Here is a 17665-nt window from a genome sequence, read left to right on the forward strand (position 1 = left end):
GTTTTGAGCATGTTCCACACTCATCCATTAAATAATTCCTGTGACTAGGGCATTGCCATAGGATAATTGCCTTAAGGATGTTATGAGTCCCATTCAAGCCCATAGCTGAGAACAGAAAAACAGTAGGCTACCAAAAAATCACAACCAAAAACAAACAAAAAACTAGTGCTGTCATCAGGGAAGGAGAGAGAAACGCTAGAGAAGCAACCAAAAAATGTCTGCTCTGTTTCTCAAAATTGCTGTTTTATGAATTTGTTGAAAACAAATGTAACCATTTTAACTCTATAAAGAGGGGAGTTGATTTTTTGTTTGTTTTTATTTCTGAGGCGATAAAGTGTAGCAGACATGTTGTACGGAGGAAAAGTCATTCTGCTGCTTCCTACTTTGGAATTTGGGCTCAAATGTTCCTTATTCTCTTTCTCTGCTACGTGGTCTTCTGTGTTAAGGATATGTAACCCCTAGAATTCAACCAAGAAAGGAAATCAGAAATTAGATTGCATTAGCAGGGTGACATATGGATCTACTTCCTGAACCTGGTCATAAGTCTGTTTATATGACTCAGGCTAACTAGAGACACCCATTCAATATGGCCTCCAGTCTTTTTATCCATTGAATGGATAGGAAATGAAGACATAGATTGGCTGCACTGAGAAGGGGAATGCTTCCTGGTCCTGGAAGGCCTAAGAGTACATACAGAGATTCAGAGAAGCAGAGATGACACTAAGAATCAGTACTTTGTAAGGCGGTAATTTATTTCTTATCTCCTTTAATGTACATCTTCTCTTAGGGATATTCTTAAGGACTGTGAACCAAGACTTTTCTCTGGTTATAAAATTTAGTAAACAAACAAAGGGGAAGATAAATATCTAGAGTTTGTATAATTTGTCTCAATGTTATCTTCTGGTGATTGCTGATACAATACCAACTTGTGTTCTTCAAAGATGTCCTACAATATTGTGAAATCTCTGTGTTTGTGTGAACATTTTTCCCTCCATAGCTACCCTTTTTTAACTACCTAATTTCTTTTTTATTTTTTTGTTTTTTTTTTCAACGTTTATTTATTTTTGGGACAGAGAGAGACAGAGCATGAACGGGGGAGGGGCAGAGAGAGAGGGAGACACAGAATCGGAAACAGGCTCCAGGCTCTGAGCCATCAGCCCAGAGCCTGACGCGGGGCTCAAACTCACGGACCGCGAGATCGTGACCTGGCTGAAGTCGGACGCTTAACCGACTGCGCCACCCAGGCGCCCCTTAACTACCTAATTTCAACTCATTTTGTCAAGGATAAAATCAATTTCTCTTTCCTTCTAGAATCCTATTAGTAATAGTGAATCTCTTATAGAAACTAGAGACTAGATTTAAACTACGTTTAAAGTTCTAAAGTTTAGATTGACCGCAGTTCTGTTCTTTGTTAGTAGCTTACAAGATCATATCCCTAAGCAAATTGTTTAATTTGCTTTTTCTTTGAGTGTTAGCTTTTTCATCCATAAATGGAAATTATAATCTCATACCAAAGGACTTTTGTGAGAGTTTAAAGAGATTTATGTAGAGTGTAGTCCATAGTATATGCTTAAAATACGTTAGCTGTTGTTAACCTTGTATCTTCAACTACATCAAGCACAGAACCAGAACAATAAATCTGTGCTAGATTGTATAAAGTTTTTTTTTATTTATTTTTGAGAGAGAGAGAGAGAGACAGTGAGACAAAATGTGAGGACAAGAGGGGAAAGGAGAGAGGGAGACACAGAATCCGAAGCAGGCTCTAGGCTCTGAGCTGTCAACACAAAGTCTTTTGCAGGGCTTGAACTCATGGTCCACAAGATCATGACCTGAGCCAAAGTCAGATACTTAACCACCTGAGTCACCCAGGTGCCCCTGTGCTAGATTATATAGAATCAAGTGAGAGATCTGCAGCTATATTCATATTTGAAATAGAATGGAAGGAAAGCATCAAGAAGCAAGTAAACCACTGCACTAAGGCAATATGTTTTAAAGAAGATGTGTCCTTGGAGAAACCTCCATATATTCAACTAGTCATGATGAAGTGTGGTCCTGCCTTTGTGCTACTCTCTTGACTGGCTCTCTCTCCTCATCTACATTTGTTTCTGAGAATTCTTATGCAATCTCTAGGTGTTTTCTTTTCTGGTGTAAATTTACTCAATATCTTTGAATAAAACACATTCTTTTTTGTTTCCTTTCTAATTTACAGAATAATCTATAGGACTTTGTGTTCAACCATGGTATCTGTTTAATTTTTTTTATTTTTTCTTTCTGTCATGGCTTATTAGAATAATAAAATAGTGGTAAGTGTGGATTGCACATCCTTTAGTCCCTAACTGCTAGAGAGAAAACAGCCAATGACAAACAGGAAATTTCCTTAGAATCACCCTGCTGCTTCTCAGAATCCACACTGTCTTTATGCCCTTGTGGGGTATGTTCTTGGGGGATGAGGATCTTAATCAGCCATTGTCAGTTGCTCTATCCTGTTTAGTCAGTCGTCAACTTTACAAAATAAGAAATTCAAAAGTCAGATTAGGTTGGGGGGGAAAGAGGGAGAGAGAGAGGGAGAAATCCAACAAACTTTTATTTCTACATTTCTTCTTTATTTCTTAAAGCTTATTTTATTTGGACTTCAGGTGCACAGATCTTCATTTTTAATTGCTTTGTTGAAGACAGTCAATTTTTTTCATGGTCCAGCTGATAAATCTTCACAGTATGTTGGGTTTTGTAAAGTTTTAAATGGCTAATTTATTTTACATTTATTGTTTTTTGTTTTTTGTTTTTTGTTTTGGCCAGGGTTGAAGGCACATATCTGACTTTGCATTTGGCATGAACTTTTAGCACCATTTCAACTACAGCATTTATTCTCCTCACTGATGTTGACTGCATCAGAAAGCTCATGAATCTTAAAAGCTAGCACCTGGCGGTTGATTTTATCTCCATGTTACATGCTATGTGCAGAGGTGCTCCTCCCCAGCCTCTGTGAGAACTCAAGAGCTTTCTCCAGATGCTGAAATATTGGTGGCTCATCACACTTAGGGGAGTTCCTCTCTGGGTGATGTTCTCAGCCAAAGAATTTCTTTAGAGCCCAAGGTCAAGTCCTCTTTCTACAGTCTGGACGCACCCTACCCTGATCAGTATAGGCATATGAAAGCCAGGTCCTTTACTTCAATGGGAATGACTTAGAAGGGCCATCTCATTTCTGTAGGATTGAATGAGGCTTTTCTTGGGACTAAATCCTAGGTAAAATCCCTTCTTCCCAACCCTATTTTTTTTTCTCAAATGTGTGTTCTTGAGAGCATTCTTCAAAGAATTTCTCTTGAAATATAGGTTTTATTATTATTTAGGTGTGAAAGAGGTGGTTGTCACTGAAAAAATAGTTTGTTAGTCAGTTGTCAAGAAGAAGGGGCACACTACACCATGGTAGCAACATAGGGAAGCACTAGGGTCAGTCCGGAGGCAATGGGGGGGTGAGATACTGCGAGCAGTAATCATTACTAGGATTTTCAAGGGAAGGAACAAATGAAGCAAATTTTGTGAAAATGTCTGTAGAATCTGGGGCATGGAGGTTGCCCTTAGTAGCCTGGTACCTGGTACTGGAGTGGTGAGAACAGGTGATTGGGGATGTGGGTTCTGGATTGTTGGGTTTGCATTTAAAAAGCACACTTAAGGGGCACCTGGTTGGCTCAGTCGGTTTAGCATCCAACTTCAGCTCAGGTCATGACTTAGTGCCTCATGGGTTCGAGCCCTGCTTTGGGCTCTGTGCTCACAGCTCAGAGCCTGCAGACTGCTTCTGATTCTGTGTCTCCCTCTCTCTCTTTTCCTCCCCCATTCACTCTCTGTCTCTCTCTCTGTCAAAAATAGACGTCAAAAAAATTAAAAATTGAAAACCACACTTAAATACAGAGAACAAACTGAGGATTGCTAGGGAGGTGCCTGGTGGAGGGATGGGCTAAAAGTGATGCGCTTTAAGGAGGGCACTTGTTGGGATGAGCACTGGGTGTCATACATAAGTGATGAATCACTAAATTATACTACTGAAACCATTATAACACTATGTGTCAGCTAACCTGGGTTTAAATAAAATTGAAAAAAATACAAAAAATAAATAAAAAATAAAAAACACACTTGTAGTCAGGTTGTATACTTCCCTAGAAATTGGGCAGCTCCTTTAGTGTTGGCAAGTCTCCAAATGTCAAAGCCTCAGAATACAGAAAATAAAAGACATAGCTCAGACAACTTCCTACGCGTAAGTTTTTATCTTAGATTCTGTCTCTCTGGGAACCATACCTAAGGCGCCTTCCATTTTGCTACCCACAGTGCATAGTATGTAGTCTCCTCCTCCTCCAGATGTTTAATTATTGACTTTTCCAAAGAGAAAAAAACCCTAATCCATGGCATTAGCTCGTTTGCGTGGTGTAATGATCCAGTCATGGCTGATTTCAAGCCATAACACTCGTGTCACTGGGAGCTGGGAGAGACGCATAGAGTGGGAGCTGACTCCAGCATACCACTGGCTTCTCCTCAGGGGTGATGAATACATTTTCATGAAGCATTTTCACCAGCTCAAGTATAACTAAATGCTACGTAAGTTGGACTTCATGAGTTTTCCCACGAATTCCTTACCCCACATTTCCCACATATTGTAGGTTTGCAAACTGATTTTTGTCAGGTGTTGTCCCGGCATAATTTTCAAACTAATAACACAAACAACTTTGTTAAGGCCGTATTTTATTTAATGCTTAATGAAAAAAAAAGGCAGTGTCTTTTATTTTCAGATACTTTTTTAAAAGTCTGTGCTCAAAAATCACGAAGAGTTGTAAAGAATCTGAAATCGTTAAGGCTTTAAATATACCTTACACAATCTTGTTTACATAAAAATACAAGTTAAATATAAACATTAAAAACTGGTAATTTTATTAAATCGGTTTCATGTGATCTCCAGTTATATATAAAAGTTTCTTAGTTCTGTTATTTGTGAGAAGATCAGTACCAGATTGAATTACTATCTATTGGCATAAGGCCCTAAAAAGCTTACTTCACCATTAATCTTTTACGTGATTAAATGCATTTCCTAATTAGAGATTACCTAAACATTGGAAAAAAATGAAAAGAACAGTATTTTCGTAAATCAACAATAGGGCTGTAATGTATCACAGAACATGAAGATGTACATCTGTGCAAATAACATTATATGTTATATACACACGTCTGCATGTATGCCCCGCCCCAACATGCTCACATACTCAGTCATAAAACAAAGCTTAATGTGATGCACTTTTCCAGTTCATTCTTCAGTTTTGCATTTTTCCTTCATTAATTATGAACAGCTTCGTGTCGTGTCATCCTCCCACTCTTGAAGACAGTAAGAAGAAGATCATGATGGAGTTCTTTAAGGTGTCCTTTTCTCAAGTGTAACAAAATTCTCTGCTGTTTCTTATGTAAACATAATCCTCCCTTTCGGGGCCTTTTGTTGGGATCAGCAAATGGATTCCTGAAGACAATAATCCCAAGGCCATGTGGTACAAGAAGGAAAAATTCAAGAGATACTTTATAAACCTCTGGAGCAGAGCGCCACCAGAACCAAAGGGATTATTTTTAACACTCCTTTTTGTTGTTGTTTTGTTTTGTTTTCGGTTTATACCTTTCACAGTTTCACCTGAGGTATTTGTATACCGTTTCCTTGACTAACTCTAAAATAACATGGCAGCAACTTGTAGCCCTTTGAATTCTCAGTAATAGGGAATTTCTTACCTAAAATATATAAAATCTTTACTACAGTGTTAAGAGGATTTCAAGAATCAGGTCTAATTATTAGTGGTGACTTTGTACAGTTTGCTACTATTAAAAGTCTTAGATCTTCATCCCCTATTTTTTCGCACACATTATAAATGCTATAGCTATTCCTGACTACAGATACAAGCAGTAATGAAAGCTGTGTTACTTGATGTTCAAAAGCATCTTTTTTGCAGTCTTTACCTCAGGCTCTTGTGATACCGTATTGTGTCAATGGAACAGAATAGCCTGGAACAGGATCTTTTGTTCTGTATTTTTAATTAGAGCAATTCCTGCTACTGTATCTGTTCCTTTGAAGTTAACCGAGTGAGCAGACGCTCCTATGCCAGTGGTGTCTTGGAAGGACACTCCTCTGTAGCCAAAACCACATAACTTATATATCATCTAGATTATCAGAAGTTGCTAAGAAATATTTGGCCAATATTTTCTTCTGCTCTCTAGAATTTTTGTAGCCACTATGATTAGATACCAGGACTGAACAAGAATAGTCTTAATTCACTTTGTAAGTCATTAACATTCAATCTGTGTTTTCTACTGCAAAGAAACGGTTTCCTCTGGCAATGACAGAGCCCTCAGGAACAGCATTCACTTCTTTTGGAGGATGTCCATCATATTTCTCAAGAATGTAGTTCTATCAATTTTCATTAAAGACACCATCTTCGAAAGTTCATTAATCTTTTATTCTGCAGTGTTTCTTCTGCTGTTCATCCGACCTAGTGATCATTTTTATTTCAGACATTGTCATTTTCACCTCTGTAAGTATGATTGGGGTCTCTTTTATATCTCCCATGCCTCTACTTAACAAGATCAGTCTTTCTTCTGACTTGTTGAGTACATGGAGCAGGTGGAGTGCTGTTAGCGTTTTATTTCTTTTTTTTTTTTTTTTTTTTAATTTTTTTTTTTCAACGTTTATTTATTTTTGGGACAGAGAGAGACAGAGCATGAACGGGGGAGGGGCAGAGAGAGAGGGAGACACAGAATCGGAAACAGGCTCCAGGCTCTGAGCCATCAGCCCAGAGCCCGACGCGGGGCTCGAACTCACGGACCGCGAGATCGTGACCTGGCTGAAGTCGGACGCTTAACCGACTGCGCCACCCAGGCGCCCCAATTAGTGTTTTATTTCTTAACCTGGGTGGTGGATACATGGCGTGTGCTTTACATTACATTGGCACGTTATATCACATTGGTAAGTTTTACCTTTCTGTTTCGGGCACTTTTCTGCATGGGTATTGTATTCCAAAGTGAAACATTAGGTGACTCAATAAATCATATTAGCTCCACATTCAAAACATCCCCAATTCAACTACCTCTCAAGCATTTCCACCATTCCTATCCTGAGCCACTGCTCCATCATTCTTTAACTTGTTGATAGTAAACACCACCCCATTGGACTTCCATCAGTCCTTGCCCCTATGGTCTACTTTGAGCTCAAAGGTTAATGACATTGTTACAACATACAATTTGGATCATGTTATCCTTCTACTCAAATCCACATGGCTTTTCATCTTACTCAGAGTCAAAGTCAAAGACTTCTTATAGTTTGCATAGACTTCTATGATGTGACATTCTCTTAAACTTTTTCCTCAAATTTGTTGCCTTTACATTACCCGTGCTAGCCTCCCTTGTGGACTTCTAACTTCTTGCATGCTCACCATCTTCAGAGGTATTACGCTGGAAATTTCCTAGGTCTTGAATATTCGACTCACTGATACCCCTGGGACTCACTCCCCTTCTCTCCATCAAATCTATATTTATATTTTATCTTCTTTGTAAGATTTTCCCTATTTCCCAGTCTAAATCAGTCTCTTTTCAGAGGCACCCATTCCCTTTTCTTATTTATTTTTTGCATAGCACGCCCCACCATCAGTCATAGTATCTATTTACATTCATCTGTTATTTGTCCTCCTCACACTAAACATAATCTTTAAGGGAAATGATTTTTATCACTTTTTAAAAATTCATTGCTTGAAGCTTCAGTGCCTATATCAGTGTCTCATGTAAAGTATGTACTCAGTAAATATTTGTTGAATGAATACTCTTAAACCATTATTCTCTACTTTCAGGTAATTTGTCCTCGAGATTAAAAAAAAAGCCTCTAGTGTTTATTTCAGTGGCTTGTACATAATGTGCAATTAATAGCTGTTTGTTGAATGAATGACTCCATGCCTAGCTGGTGGCAATGTAGCCCTGTTTTCCTAATGGTTACAGATGGGGAGTAGGAGTATGCACTCTGATGTTCTATTCTTGGCTTTTTCTCTGACTGCATTCAATATGCATGAATATTCATTACCTGTTTATTTTGGGACCTAAATATCAAATACTCATTTAGTAAACATGTTGGTATGGAAAACACTGGACAAGCCACTGCTGATTAAAACAAAGACCACGTATTCCTCCAGACTCCCAAAATATGCCTGCAAAATGAAATGTGTCCCTGCCTTCGACGGTATGCTGCTAAACGTGCATTTGCATATGCAGATACCAGATTCTGCCAACAGATCAGTTCATTGCCAATACAAAGCTGCCACTGAGGACATACTTGCTTCTCTTGTAAAGGCCAATACAGTTGTGTGGGCCACAAATGAAATGCATGCTGTTGGATTTGCAGGAATAGTTTTAGAGACTGGACAGGATTACCTCTTTGCTGAAATAAATTAGGGAGCTGTTGCTGTCAGGTCTAAAAGCCCCTGCTTTCTCAAATAGGAAATACTGCTTGTTTTCTGTGAAAATATGCTGCTGCCAGAAAAACAAACAACAACAACAACAACAACAACAACAAAAAGAAAAAACAAAGAAAACTTCCTCTGTACCTCAACTTGGGCACATTTGGAATGACGGCCATCACTCCCCTATCTTTAGTTATTTCTGCAAGAACAATAAAGTTCCCAGAATAAGGAGCCTTGTGGTCTTGCTCCCAGGTCACACTGTTCTGTGGCGGTGGCACTGGCCAGTCTTAACCCTTCTCCACATGGGCAAGTCTCTCTGAAACGCAATGGCGGGCCCTGCAAAAAGGACTTAGCGGTTGATTGATCATTGCAGACTATAATAGCAATCTTTCCCATTTTGTGAACCCACTGAAAATATTTACACAATGTTAAGTAAGTATCTGATCTAACATCATCACTTTACAGATGGGATAATGCTGGCCCAGAAAGGCAAAATGACTTGTCCAAAGTCATAGAACTAGCTACTTTCATGGTGGGATTAAAACTATCATCTGGCTTCTGACACCATGGTCTTTCCACTATGTTACTCTCACAGTCATGGGCCTACCTGTTAACCACTCTGGCTTGTAAATATTCACTTTTTTTTTTTTCAACGTTTATTTATTTTGGGGACAGAGAGAGACAGAGCATGAACGGGGGAGGGGCAGAGAGAGAGGGAGACACAGAATCGGAAACAGGCTCCAGGCTCTGAGCCATCAGCCCAGAGCCTGACGCGGGGCTCGAACTCACGGACCGCGAGATCGTGACCTGGCTGAAGTCGGACGCTTAACCGACTGCGCCACCCAGGCGCCCCAATATTCACTTTTTTTAAGAGGTCACCCAGGAAGCAAATTAAAAATGTAGATCTTTGGTACCTCCCTCTCAGAAATTCTAATTTGGAAAGTCAGAGATAAAGCTTGAGAATTATGCTTTAGCATGTACCTCAGGTGAATTTAATGTAGATAACAGGCTACAATTTGAGAAATTCTAGTACCTGGAAGAATAAATATCATCAGGGAAGATGTATAGTACATAGATTAGCACTACCACTGCAGAGCCAAAAGAACTGAGTTTATAATCTCAGCTTTGCCACTTCCTGACCAGGTATATTTGAATGATTTTATTATTGAGCATCTCTGGGTCTCATTTATCTTAGCTATAACATGAGAACTCGCTAGGTTCTTGTGAACATTATATACATATAGGTGTGTGTATTTTGTATGTATATGTGTGTAAAGCACAGTGTGCCTTGTGCATAGTACATGCTTAATAGATCCTCGCTATTGTTGTTACTGATAACATATTATATGTGTGTGTATATATATATATATATATATATATATATATCCTACTTTTAAAAATTCCTTAAGTAATAAATGGTATTTTTGATATTTTGAGAGAGCAACTAATTTCCCAATGTCATATACATATGTAAATAATATAACATAGTATATTATTTAAGTATACTTAAAAATATAAATATATTTCCCTTTGGCTGCACCCCAGTCTGTTGCTTCTCACTCAGCCCCAACAAATCTACCACAAAAAATACCTGTGTGGGAGAGCAGGTATGATTCAATGAGATTGTGTGTCTCTTCTTTAAAACGTTGTATTCTCTTTATTTCCAGTGAGCCTTAACTAAAATGGCCAATTGCATTCAACAAGCCTGGTGAGAACTCACATTTCTGATTGAGAGAAAATATGTTTAAGTAATTTAGACATTTCAGCATGTTTAGTCCTACCTAGGCTGGAGGTCTTTCAGTCCAGTGAGCTTGTCAAGTGCACTGAAAATACACTCAACCCGGGTTGTCATTTGTATGTATAAGCCTACAGGATACTAAAAGTCTACCAAGAGATAAAATAAATAACGGCCTCAAATCATCCCAAATAGTGACTCCAGTATACTTTATCATCAATTGTCTAAAATAACTTGATTGCAAAGATTCTGAGGATAGATGGTGGAAATAAACTCAAATGTCAAGTGATAGCTATGCCAAGAAAAGTGGAGATGGATGTCTGAGAATTTTGAGTGGCTTTGGCACTATCTGAGTGCTTTAGATAGCACAGATCACTTAGGAATCAGACACTCTGATTGACCTTAGTTGCTTTTAAAAAGTGTGGAGAGAGGCAATCAGCTTGGCTACAGTGATGCATTGTATTATTGAAAATGGACCTAAACATCACTTTCTAGTTGGCGGTGAGAGCAGTAGTGAGTCCAGTGTTAGCCATGTGTGGAAAGGTCTTTTTCTTTCTTCTAAAAATATGGATGGGGAGCGTAGCACAGCAGATGAAAGCAAAACCTTGGAGTTGAAGAAGGCCAACATTTGAATTCAGTCCCATACTTCCTAGATGTGTGAAGTTGGGCATGTTGCTTGGAATCTTGAAGTTTCAGTTTCGTCATCTGTATAACAAGAGTAAATTGCTGACCCTAAAGGGTCACTTATATAATTTATATATTATGTATAAATTATTTAACATGTAATTTAATTATATAAAATACCTGAATCATAGCAGAGGATCAATAAATGCTTTCTCCTTCACAGTAGGATTGGCGGTAATAAAAGTATTAAAAGAGCAGGGGGCTTTCTGTAAAGATGTGGCCTAATTCAACTTTAATCAGCTGTCTAAACCTAATATTTAGGTTGCTCGAAAGATAGCCTACTCAAAAATGAATTTTCCCAGTGGAAATAAATAAATGATGAAGATGTCAAAGGGAAGGAAGAGATTCCGAATAGTCTAAGATCTTTTAAACATATGAAGACCAACAGGACTAATGGGCCAGAGTCTGTGCAGGATGTGAATATACCTCAGATCTGTACTTATTATGACACGTTTTAAGAGATGGGGTGTCCATCTGAATCCGCTTAAAAGCAAACAACAAATCCAAACATTTTTATCTGTTGATAAAAGTGTCAAATGCCAAGACCCTGAGCACAGTTCTTAGATGACTAAATTGCTATCAATCTCTCCCCAGATTAGTAGAATAGAAAAGAATTCAAGGTTTCCCAGGGCCAAACTGGCCTCCTCTCAGGTGCCCTGTTGGCCCATTGTTCATCCTCCTTTGGGGCCATCAAACTTTGCTTGTTGGAAGGAGGTAATAAGCTTACTTAAACTGAGGCATAGGTGACCGATATAGTTTTGTATATCTTGTCAAGTAAATATTTTCGTGGGATTGAAGAGGAATAAACCTCTGTATATTTATCACTCAGACTTCAGTGATTAAGAATTTAGTGCATACAATTTCAGACTTTTAAAACAAATAGCCGTTTTCACACATATGCACCAAAGTGGTACACTGTATACCTATCTGTAAACTGCTCTTATGTATTGACAATTTTCATTTCCTAATATTTTTACATCAAAACTTTAATGTCTGCTAGTTATTGCATCACGTTACCGTTCTGAACCTGTGTTTTGTGGTTGGGAAAGCAATTGTTCCTAAGACATGGCTTCTGAGAAGTAAATAGAGGTTAATATTTTCGTAAAGTAACACTTTCAGAATTTCATGATGAACTTCTTAAAATTCTGGAAGTAAAATTGCTGGGTCATATGATACAGAAAATTTTAAGATATAGTCACATATTATCAAAGCTAAGACTACTATGCAAGTTAAAGAAATTCAGCATTTTCCCCACTGTTACTGTCACTGGGTATCATCATTAAAAGCAATCAAAAGGCCATCTGCATGCCCCATGCACTCAGAGCATGTTTCTTGCCCGATGTTGTAGCCTATCTGTGGTAATGATGGAATATCATTGCCTACTCTGTTGAGAGCCTATTTTGTCCTCTATTTTGTTGGCAGCTATGCCCATCTAACAGCTAGAGTTAGCGGCTGTGAACATCTGCAAGTTTGCTAACAGCACTATAAGAATATGGTGAAGTAAGCAGGCTTCTAGCTCCCTCCATACTAACAAAGACATAATTTGATGATTTTTGAGGGTCAGTGCAGTGATGCAACCCCGGTGGATTTCCTTTAAGAAGGGAAACAGCACGTGTTCGCATCTTTTAGTATTTCAACAGTGCAATAAACACTTACAAATAATGTCGTGATGCTGCTAGAAATGGAATGATTCAGAGATAGGGCCTGTACCAAATGTCAGTGTGTACAAAAAATCCAATCACCATTAAAATCAGATAAGGCCTCTTTCTCCCTGTGGGCAATAGGTTGTTTTTAAAGATACCTTTTTTTTTTTTAAGCTATGAAAAGCAAAATCAATTCTTGCTTTATTTTTATCTGAAATACTTATGAAACCATTTTCCCCTTCTGTATTCTAAAGGGGAAACACCAAATTCCAATTGACTTAAAGAAAAAATGAAAGCACATATAATTATCAATTGCCCAAGGTGGTATGTACTGTAACTTGGAGATACCTGGTTTGCTGTGGAGACCTCAATTTTTATAAGAATTGATCTGATGGGTAATTGGATACAAACTCTAGCATCATTGCCTTATGAAATAATAGCAAAATAAGACAAAAATCATTCAAATGTTGATGTGGATTAGGTCTCTGTGTGGGCTCTTGTCTCTTGCTACTTGGAATGCTCTTCTCTGGCCATCTCCATCCCATACACTGCTCCAGTCACCATTGATTTGTCAAACACTGCTCCAGTCACCATTGATTTCTCAAACACTGCTCCAGTCACCATTGATTTGTCAAGAACCCACAAATTCATCTCTCTAACCCAGAGCTCACTTTTTGAGCTCCCTTTATATCCAGTTGCCTCTTGACTTCCCAGCTTGCAGTTCCCTAGTGCCCATAGGACAACGCATCTGAGATCCATAAGCTTCTCCCTCAAAATGAGTCTTTGTATAGCCTGCCTGAGTGAAGGCAAAAAGCCATAGGCACCTCATCAGCAAATCTTACCCTTGTCTCCTTTGAAATATCTTAAATGCATTCATTTCTTTACCTCCAGCCTTTGCCTGGATTCAGCTACTTCTCTTGCACCTGCAGGAGTGTCCTTCCTATAAGCCACTGAAGTTAGTATCCTTGAGTCCTGGTCTTCCTCCTCTGCCCCATCCCTGCTCTTTCCCATGTGTTCCTCCAAGAACAGGAGGAGTCATCTTTTTATACCTCAGACATGATCACGTCATCTCCAACTTGAAATGCTCTATGGGATCCTCATTGATTTACGATACTGAAAAATGTCTTTACAAGCCCTGCACAGGCATAGACGTTTCTGCCTATTTTACCAATATTTTTTTTAATTTTTTTAAAGGTTTTTATTTTATTTTTGAGAGAGAGAGAGAGAGAGAGAGAGAGAGAAAACAAGCAGGGGAGGGGCAGAGAGAGAGGGAGGTACAGAACCTGAAGCAAGCTCTAGGTTCTTGAGCTGTCAGCACAGAGCCCGAGGTGGGGCTCAAACTCAAACTGGGAGATAACGACCTAAGCCGAAGTCAGATGCTTAACCAACTGAGCCACCTGGGTCCCCCTGTTTTACCAATCTTATGTGGCACTGTTCTCCCTCCATTTCTTGCACTAAAACCTCACTATCCTTTTGGTTTCTTGACTGCATCATGCCATCACCTGACAGAGGCCTTTGCACATCTACCCCTGCACTCCCCTCCCCAACCCAGGACACGCTTGTCTTTCTATCACTCTTCATCTCTCCCTTCCAGCACCAGTTTGTTGGGAAAATATTGTTCGACCCACCAATCTAGGAAAGATTTCTTGTCTCTGCTCTTACAGAATTGCATTTCCTTTCATACTACTTAGTTCAGTTTTGTAATTACACACCTGTTATTTGGAATTATTTGATTAATGTTTGCCTGATAAGCTTTGTGAAAATGTGGACTATACTAATTTACCAGGGCTGCTGTAACAAGTGACCACCAAGTGATTGGATTAAACAACAGGTATTTATTGTCTCACTGTTCTGAAGGCTAGACGTCTAAAATCAAGGCATTGGTAAGGTTTGTTCCTTCTGAACTCTTTGATGGAGGGATCTCTTCCTGGCCCCTGCCCTTGGTTTGCGGTTGGCCATATTCTCCTTGTGTCTTTATATCATCTTCCCTCTGTGTGTGTCTGTCCAGTGTCCAAATTTCTTCTTTCTATATAGACACCCATTATATTGGATTAAGACTTACTCTAATGACCTCATCTTAACTAATAACATATGCATTAATGCTCTTTCTAAATAGGTCACATTCTAGGGTGCCTGTGTGGTTCAGTCAGTTAAGTGTCCAACTCTTGATTTTGGCTGAGGTCATGATCTCACGGTCATGAGATCGAGTCCCATGTCAGGTGTGGAGCCTGTTTAAGATACTCTCTCTTTCTCTCCCTAAGATGCTCTCTCTTTCTCTCCCTCTGGCCATGCCCCACTCATGCTCTAGCACTCTCTTTTTCAAAATACATACATACATATGTACATACAGTCACATTCTGATGGACTAGGGATTAGAACTTCACATTACATTTTGGAAGACATAATCCACAGTAGGGGCCATGTCTGTTCAGTCCAACAGTGTGTCTCCAGTGCTCAGCATTGTCAGAACCATAAATGAATGGACAAATGACACTTCTTAGCACTCATGTAGCCACAAGTATCAGGAGCAGGAATTAGATCCTTAGCATGGCAGGATTAATCCTGTATTATTTCTCCTCCTCCATCTTAAAACATACATTTTTATTTTTCTAAACAAAAAGAGTAGGGATACATTCAAAGAGAATTGTTTAGCACAACATCATGTAGCTGAGACTGCTACCTGAATTCAGGGATGTGACTACACCAGAGAGACTCCCTTTGTGGAAACTCAGTACATTTTTATGTAAGAGAAATGGGGTGGGTGGGGATGATGACAGAGATGGGGAGGAAACCCTGTTCCCAGTAGCTTTACAGATTTGAAAACACAACCTGGAATACGAATAGAGAGCCTGCTGCTCTCCATGCCTGAGACACTAAATGTGACATAATGCATTTTCCAAAGATAGTTGCCACAAATCTCCCATCCCAGTGCTTTTCTGTAGTATGGTTTTGTCATTTGCACACAGAGACAGCCTGTTGCGCCACACCCTTGTATCTGGGCATGCCCTGTGACTGTCAATGCAGCCAAATGGACACTGTGCCAGTTTTGAATGTAGCCTTCAGCTGTCCCAGCAGTTTTCATTATTTCTCTTGGAAGTCAAACACAGTAATAAGTATGACTATCCTAAGACCACCTGTGTCAGAAAACCATGGAAAGCCCCTGGAAGATGTGAGACTAGGTGAAGAGAAGGAAGGAGGACAGGAACAATGCGGTACCAGATCTGTGAGTAGTGAGGCCAGCGTGGATTCCAGCCAAGTTGAGCGTCCACATGACTCCAACCCCAGCTGCTATCTGACCAACCTCATGAGAGATCATTGGTGAGAACAGCCCTGCTGATCTTGGCCACCCTTCAGGACTGGGAGGCGTATTAATAAGTTGTTGTTGTAGAGCAGTTTTAGCGTGGTTGGTTTTGCAGCAGTAGGTAGGCAGAACTGTCAAATAAATATTCTATAAATGTCTTGCATACAGCAGTTAGTACATGTCTTCTTCTTGGTGAATGGATACATTTGTCTCCAGGGTCCAAAGAGAATGGACATAAAGAAAACAAAGAAATGGATCTTTTGTGCAAGATGTGAAAAACCTCCTATTATAAGTTTCCTGTCAGAATGCTTTTTCTTTGAAAAGCCTCCTCCACTGGAAGGCTTTCAAGATGCTAAGAGAGCTGACCTTAAATGTCTCTCCGCTGTCAGGTCAGGCAACAAACTCAGACCTCAGGAACCGTGGAGGCTTTAGGAAGAGTTCTTCATGGTGAGAACGAGAGGCGTGAAATAATTTCTTGGTTGGCAGCTGGAAACTGAGAATGTTATTCCTAGAGAGTGTTAAGATTTGAAGAGAAGGCATTTAGCCACTTTGGAATTCAATGTCTCATCAAAGTGTTAACCCTCTTCATTGCCCGGCCCCTACTCAAGACCAAAGCCCAATCTGGATCGGGTCACTTATGGCAATATTTTCATAGAATGAATCTGATTGATGAACAATCTATAGCTTGAGACTGGCCACTGGCAAATTAGTCAATCTCTAGTTGCCTTAATTTTCACTTTTGATAAGGCTAGGGTGATAGAGAGTTATTTCTTTATTGATCAGTTTTGCATAGGATTAAAAGAACTTCATGCATTAAAGCTTGTAGCAATAAGCAAATCATAGATTTTAAAATTAACGTGACAAAAAACTCACTTCACACCTAAATGCATAGTTGTCCAGGTATAGGAGAAGTCTTTAGGTCAAATCTCTCAAAATCATAATTCTCAATACTTACATGCATACAGACACACACAAAACCACACCCGCACCCATACACTTTGTGCATGCACACACACACACACACACACACACACACACACACAGTTGCACACATACATCTTTTCAGATATTAGAACTCAACTTTTTCAGCAACACTCGCAAAATCTACTTTCAATCTCTTATGTCTTTTAAAAATTAAACCAATGTACCTGTTGGTATTCAAGAGCCATGTAATTTGAATTTGCACTATTTATATCCAGGCTGGGTAGTTTTCAAACAATGCACCGCACTTATATTTCCAGGATTATCTCCTGAGAAGTGTAGAAGAGTTTATAATTTGCCACACCACACATTTTTTTTCTGAAAAACTGTCAGACTAAGCATCAGCTAGATTACTAAACAATAGTCCTTTATAATTAAAGTCTTGTTGTCAACCAGACTATTTTATTACTGTGGTTTGCATCTTGCACATCATCAATGTGCAAATGTGTGACTTAGGAAAATACTTAGAATTGTCTTATGTTCCTTCAGTATAAATGCACACCCTTTAAACTTTTTTTTCGGCCAGTGGAGTATCAAGGCCCAGTAGAAGGAATTTTGTCATTGCAGAATAAGGAATTAATCATGTGAGTGATTAAAAAATAAACTTATTTAGAAGAAATAATGATTATTATTGGACAAAGCAATGGAGGTTTCATAAGCAGGTATTGTGCAAACTCTCCATTTGCATCTTTCTCTGGCTGAATATGCTTCTCTTTTTTTAACATCTATTTATAGTTGAGAGAGAGAGAGAGAGAGAGAGAGGGAATGAGTGAGGGAGGGAGGGGCAGAGAGATAGACACAGAATCCTAAGCAGGCTCCAAGCTCTGAGCTGTCAGCATAGAACCCAATGCAGGGCTGG

General features: G+C 39.2%; 1 pseudogene; it reads right to left on the reverse strand.

Annotated features, from left to right (window-relative positions):
- Positions 1 to 5250: 5250 nt before the first annotated feature.
- On the reverse strand, positions 5251 to 6460 carry LOC123579582 (annotated as a pseudogene).
- Positions 6461 to 17665: the final 11205 nt, after the last annotated feature.

Source organism: Leopardus geoffroyi, chromosome A1 (assembly GCF_018350155.1).
Source record: "Leopardus geoffroyi isolate Oge1 chromosome A1, O.geoffroyi_Oge1_pat1.0, whole genome shotgun sequence".
Taxonomy (NCBI): domain Eukaryota; kingdom Metazoa; phylum Chordata; class Mammalia; order Carnivora; family Felidae; genus Leopardus; species Leopardus geoffroyi.